Source organism: Pelecanus crispus, unplaced genomic scaffold (genome assembly GCF_030463565.1).
Source record: "Pelecanus crispus isolate bPelCri1 unplaced genomic scaffold, bPelCri1.pri SCAFFOLD_408, whole genome shotgun sequence".
Taxonomy (NCBI): domain Eukaryota; kingdom Metazoa; phylum Chordata; class Aves; order Pelecaniformes; family Pelecanidae; genus Pelecanus; species Pelecanus crispus.
The window spans coordinates 13,004-19,441 of NW_027461474.1; the positions used below are offsets into that span (position 1 = coordinate 13,004).

At 75.8% G+C, this 6,438-nt stretch overlaps 1 pseudogene; it reads left to right on the forward strand.

Moving 5' to 3' along the window:
- The first annotated feature begins 1,005 nt into the window (after window positions 1-1,005).
- Window positions 1,006-5,108, forward strand: LOC142597045 (uncharacterized; annotated as a pseudogene).
- The last annotated feature ends 1,330 nt before the right edge of the window (window positions 5,109-6,438 follow it).

A 6,438-nucleotide genomic window follows, 5' to 3' on the forward strand; every position in this document is an offset into this window, starting at 1 on the left:
TCGCTATGGAACAGCCCGGCCCCCCCCCCCCCCCCCCGGATCGCTATGGAACAGCCCGGCCCCCCGGGAGCGCTATGGAACAGCCCGCCCCCCCCCCCCCCCGATCGCTATGGAACAGCCCGGCCCCCCCCCCCCGGATCGCTATGGAACAGCCCGGCCCCCCCCCGATCGCTATGGGACAGCCCACACCCCCCCCCGGGATCGCTATGGAACAGCCCGCCCCCCCCCCCCCCGATCGCTATGGAACAGCCCGGCCCCCCGGGAGCGCTATGGAACAGCCCGGTCGCCCCCCCTCCCCCCCGTGTGTTATGGTGCAGCCCGGCCCGGCGCTCCCGGGGGCGGGGCACCGGGAAGCTCCCTGCGGCAGCGCCCATTGGCTGGGGGCCCCTGCCCGGCAGAGAGCGGCGGCGCTGGTTGGCTGGCCTCTCCGCCAATCACGTGCTGAGGCCCTGCCTGCGCCGCCCGTTGGCCGGGCTCTCCCCAAAGCCCGCCCCGGGGGCGGGCCCCGGCCAGCCAGGGGCGGCTGCGCCCCATCCGTCGGGCGCGGTGGCGCGGGGCCGGGCCGCCGTTGGCCGGGGACCCCGTCAGTCACGGCCAGGGGGCGGGGCTGCGCCGGCGGTTGGTGGCGGCGGCCGCCAATCCGGGTGGGGGGCGGGGCTCGGTCCCTTTGTCTCTGTTGTTGGGCGTGAGGCGCGGGCAGACGGCGCCCGATTGGCGGGGCCGGGGCGGCGGCGGCGGCGCCGATTGGCCGGGCGGCGGCGAGGCGGCGGCGGATTGGGCGGCGGCGGCGGCGGGGGGGGGGGGGAGAGGCGGGACCTTGGGCCCGGGCGTGATGGCGGCGGCGGAGGCTGCGGCCCGGGAGGCGGCGGCGGCCAGGGCGGCCGGGATGGCGGCGGCGGCGGCGGCGGCGGGGCAGCGGCTGCCGCTGCGGGCGGCGGGGGCCGGGGCCGGGGCGGCCGAGCGGGCGGAGCCGGCGCGGGGCCGCGGCGGGCTGTAAGCGGCGCCATGGAGCGGCCCGGGAGCGGCGGCGCCGAGGGGGCCTGGGCCGCGCTGCTGGGCCGGCAGCACCAGCAGGTACGGCCGGGGCTCGGCCGGGGCCCGGCGGGACGCGCTGCCGGGCGGGCCGTGACGGGGTGGCTGTGCCCGCAGGCCCGGGAGCACTGCCCGGGGGTGAACAACCAGCCCTACGTGTGCGAGACGGGGCACTGCTGCGGGGAGACCGGCTGCTGCACCTACTACTACGAGCTGTGGTGTGAGTGCGGGCGGGGGTCCCGGGGGGGGGGGTCCCGGGGCTCTGGGGGGAGCTCGGGGCTCGGGTCCCGGGGCTCCAGGGGGGGTCCTGGGGCTCGGGAGGGGGTCTCAGGGCTCCAGGGGGGGTCCTGGGGCTCGGGGGGGGGGGGTCTCAGGGCTCCAGGGGGGGTCCTGGGGCTCGGGAGGGGGTCTCAGGGCTCCGGGGGGGGGTCTCAGGGCTCCAGGGGGGGTCCTGGGGCTCGGGAGGGGGTCTCAGGGCTCCGGGGGGGGGTCTCAGGGCTCCGGGGGGGGGGTCTCAGGGCTCCGGGGGGGGGTCCTGGGGGTCTCAGGGCTCCAGGGGGGATCCTGGGGCTCGGGAGGGGGTCTCAGGGCTCATGGGGGTGTCCTGGGGCTCGGGGGGAGGTGTCAGGGCTTGGGGGGGGTCCCGGGGCTCGAGGGGGGGTTCCCAGGGCTCTGAAGGGAGCTCGGGGCTCCAGGGTGGGTCCTGGGGCTCCAGGGTGGGTCCTGGGGCTCGGGAGGGGGTCTCAGGGCTCCAGGGGGGGTCCTGGGGCTCGGGGGGGGGGGGTCTCAGGGCTCCAGGGGGGATCCTGGGGCTCGGGGGGGGGTCTCAGGGCTCCAGGGGGGGTCCTGGGGCTCGGGGGGGGGTCTCAGGGCTCCAGGGGGGGTCCTGGGGCTCGGGAGGGGGTCTCAGGGCTCATGGGGGGATCCTGGGGCTCGGGGGGGGGTCTCAGGGCTCCAGGGGGGGTCCTGGGGGACTCAGGGCTCCAGGGGGGGTCCTGGGGCTCGGGAGGGGGTCCTGGGGCTCTGGGGGGTGGTCTCAGGGCTCTGGGGGGGGTCTCAGGGCTCCAGGGGGGGTCCTGGGGCTCGGGAGGGGGTCTCAGGGCTCCAGGGTGGGTCCTGGGGCTCGGGGGGGGGTCTCAGGGCTCCAGGGGGGATCCTGGGGCTTGGGAGGGGGTCTCAGGGCTCCAGGGGGGGTCCTGGGGCTCGGGGGGAGTGTCTCAGGGCTCCAGGGGGGGTCCTGGGGCTCGGGGGGGGGGGGGGGGGTCTCAGGGCTCCAGGGGGGGGTCCTGGGGTTCGGGAGGGGGTCTCAGGGCTCCAGGGGGGATCCTGGGGCTCATGGGGGGGGTCTCAGGGCTCATGGGGGGGTCTCAGGGCTCCAGGGGGGATCCTGGGGCTCATGGGGGGGTCTCAGGGCTCATGGGGGGGTTCCCAGGGCTCTGGGGGGAGCTCGGGGCTCAGAGGCCGGGGCTCCCGGGGGGGAGCTCAGGGCTCGGGGGGGGGGTCCCAGTGCTCGGGGGGGGGGACACGCTCCGGGCTCTGTGGGGCCCCAGGGCTCAGGGAGGGTGACCCCGCTCTGCCCCCGCAGGGTTCTGGCTCCTCTGGACCATCCTCATCCTCTTCAGCTGCTGCTGTGCCTACCGGCACCGCCGGGCCAAGCTGCGCCTGCAGCAGCAGCAGCGGCAGCGGGAGATCAACCTCATCGCCTACCACGGTGCCTGCAACTACCCCGCCTCCATGATGGACCTCAGTGAGTCGGGGGCCCCCAGCCCCCCGTGTCATCACCCCCAGCCCCCCATTGCCCCCCGAGCCCCCCACATCATCGTCCCCAGCCCCCCAAGCTCCCCGTGTTATCACCCCCAGCCCCCCAAATCATCGTCCCCAGCCTTCTCACGTCCCCCGTGTCTCCCCGAGCCCTCCACGTCATCGTTCCCGGCCCCTCGAGCCCCCCGCATCGTCATCCCCAAGCCCCCCACATCATCCCCAGCCCCCCAAGTCATCCCCCCAAGTCATCCCTCCCAGCCCCCAAATCATCATCCCCAGACCCCTGCATCCGCCCCACCCCCCCATGTTATCGCCCCCAGCCCCCCAAATCATCATCCCCAGCCTCCTCACATACCCTATGTCTCCCGGAGCCCCCCACGTCATCGTTCCCAGCCCCTCGAGCCCCCTGCATCATCATCCCCAGCCCCCCAAGTCAGCCCCCCAGCCCCCAAGTCATCATCCCCGGCCCCCTGCATCCCCCCGCGTCCCCCACATCATTGTCTCCAGCCTCCCATGTCCCCCTGAGCCCCCCAAATCATCATCCCAGCCCCCCACATCCCCCCCGAGCCCCCCGTGTCATTGTCCCCAGCTCCCTGCATCTCCCTGAGCCCCCCCAAGCCCCCCATGCCATCATCACCAGCCCCCTGCATCCCCCCCCGAGCCCCCCACATCCCCCCCCGGCCCCCAAATCATTGTCCCCAGCCCCCTGTGTCCGCCCCCAGGCCCCTGCATCCCCCCGAGCCCCCCGTGTCATTGTCCCCAGCCCCCTGCATCCCCCCGAGCCCCCCCGTGTCATTGTCCCCAGCTCCCTGCATCTCCCTGAGCCCCCCCAAGCCCCCCATGCCATCATCCCCAGCCCCCTGCATCCCCCCCGAGCCCCCCACATCCCCCCCCGGCCCCCAAATCATTGTCCCCAGCCCCCTGTGTCCGCCCCCAGGCCCCTGCATCCCCCCGAGCCCCCCGTGTCATTGTCCCCAGCCCCCTGCATCCCCCCGAGCCCCCCGTGTCATTGTCCCCAGCTCCCTGCATCTCCCTGAGCCCCCCCAAGCCCCCCATGCCATCATCCCCAGCCCCCTGCGTCCCCCCCGAGCCCCCCACATCCCCCTCCGGCCCCAAATCATTGTCCCCAGCCCCCTGTGTCCGCCCCCAGGCCCCTGCATCCCCCCGAGCCCCCCGTGTCATTGTCCCCAGCTCCCTGCATCTCCCTGAGCCCCCCCAAGCCCCCCATGCCATCATCCCCAGCCCCCTGCATCCCCCCCGAGCCCCCCACATCCCCCCCCGGACCCCAAAATCATTGTCCCCAGCCCCCTGTGTCCGCCCCCAGGCCCCTGCATCCCCCGAGCCCCCCGTGTCATTGTCCCCAGCTCCCTGCATCTCCCTGAGCCCCCCCAAGCCCCCCACGTCATCAGCCCTAGCCCTCTGCGTCCCCCTGAGCCCCTTGCATCATCGTTCCCAGCCCCCCGAGCCCCCCCGCGCCATCATCCCCAGCCCCCTGCGTCCCCCTGAGCCCCCCACGTCATTGTCCCCAGCCCCCCAAGCCCCCACGTCCCCCCCAGCCCTGCCCCGGGGCCCCGTGCTCCAGCTCCGTCCCCTCCAGGGCCCGGGCCCAGAGGCAGCGGGGGCTGGGGGTCCGCCCTGACCCGCGCTCCCCCCCCGCCACAGGGATGCTGGCTTCCTTCAAGCTGCCGGCCTACGAGGAGGTGGCCCACCGCCCCAGCACGCCGCCGCCGCCGTACAGCGCCATCCTGGCCCAGCTGAGCGGGCCCCGCGGCCGCCCGGGCTCCGGCAGCCTGACGCTCTCAGCCCAGCTCGGAGAACTACAGCAGCTGCTCGTGCGAGTCGAGCTGCGCCACCTCCCCCAGCAGCACCTCGCTCTCGGCGCAGGCGACGGACGAGACGGAGCGCAGCCGGGCCAGCACCGCCCAGCGAGGACGGCGGCACCAGCAGCACCGGCACCGGCGCCAGCTGGGAGCTGCCCCCCGAGGAGACGCCGGCGCGGCAGGCCCCGCACAAGCACGCGCTCTTCTCCTCCACGTGGACTTCTTCGAGGCCGACTGCCACCCCTGCTCCGACATCGAGGAGGGCGAGGAGGAGGAGGGCGGCGCGGCTCGGGATGAAGGCGACGGCGGCGAGCATTTCCGGCACCGGCGCTTGACGGGGACTCCGGCATCGAGGTGGGGCGCTGCCAGGAGGAGGAAGAGGAGGGCGAGGGCGCCCAGCTGCTGGGCAAGGCCGGCCCCGTGCCCCCGCCGCGCTGCGGGCTGCCGGGCCAGGGGGGCGGCGAGGGGCCCGGTTCGCCCGCCCTGCCCGTCTGAGCCCCCTGCCCCCTCCCCGGGGACGGGGCGGGCAGCTGCGCCGTGGGGCCGAGGGCGACGCTGCCGCGTCCTTGCTCCCGGTGCTGCCCCGGGGTCCGGACTCTTCGCCGTGGAGCCCCCGGGACCCCCCCCCCATTGACCCCCCCCCCCCCCAAATCCGTGCGCCCTGTGGCGTCCGGTCCCGCAGCCGTGGCACGGTCCCGCCGGAGCCCCCTCCTCTCCGAACTGCTCCTGGGGGCTGGGGCCCCGTGCCCGCCCCCCTCCCCTCAGTGCTGCCGGGGGTCCCCACCGCTGCCGGGGGTCCCACCGCTGCCGGGGGCCGGGCGGGTCACGTAGCGTCCTCCCCCCCATTAAAGAGATGTGGAAGTACAGCGGCCCCCGCGCCTGCTGGGGGTCTGGGGGAGGGTGGGGGGGCTGCGCTGGGCCCCCCCAGTTCTGCAGGAGGGGGACAGGGACCCCCCTCCCGGCGCAGGGGATGGCACCCCGACACAGGCAGCGACGGGCCACGGTGGCGGAGCTTTATTTCGGGGGGAGGCGGCGGGCTCCGCGCCGCCGCCCGCCCACCTGAGAAAGCCGGGCAGGGCCGGCAAATGCCGGCGCGGCCACCGGCAGCCCTAGTAGTCCCTCGGCCATCACCAGCACGACCAGGGCGGACCAGCCGGCGAAGGGGTGGCAGCCCTGGCCGCGGCCGGTGCTGTCGCTGTAGTGCTCCCAGAGGAAGCCGCTCTCGGCGTACTGCCGGTACAAATTGGCCACCAAGTTGTGGCGAAGCTCGCGGTAGAGCTCGGCCGCCCGCTCCCGCTGCGGCCCCTCGGCCTCGGCGTAGGCGCGCAGGGCCCGCAGCGCCAGGTAGTTGACGTTGACCCAGACGGAGCCGCGCCAGTACGGGGGGTCGTGCTGGGTGTTGCGCCGCAGGTAGAAGGGGCTGTCGCGGGCCAGGGAGCGCAGCCCGAAAGGCGTCCAGAGCTGCCGCTCGCCGCGCATGGCGGCCAGCACGGCGGGCAGCCGCGGCGAGTCGGGCCGCAGCAGCTGCAGCAGCAGCGGGAAGAGGCTGACGTAGCCCAGGGCCCCCACGAAGCGCGGCCGCGGCGGCTCCCGCACCTCCCGCACCAAGCGGGGGGCCGGCGGCGGTCGCCCCGGCGCCTGCTGCCAGCGCAGCCCCACGGCAGCGCTGTGGTTGCCGTAATCGGCGAAGGCGCCCAGCTCCGGCGCCCAGTGCAGCCGCTCCAGCAGCTCGTTGTCGCTCAGCGCCCGCTCCGTCTCCCGGTAGAGCCCGGCCGGTTCGCCGAGCCGCTCGGCCACCTCGGCCAGCACGCGGGCGGCCAGCGCC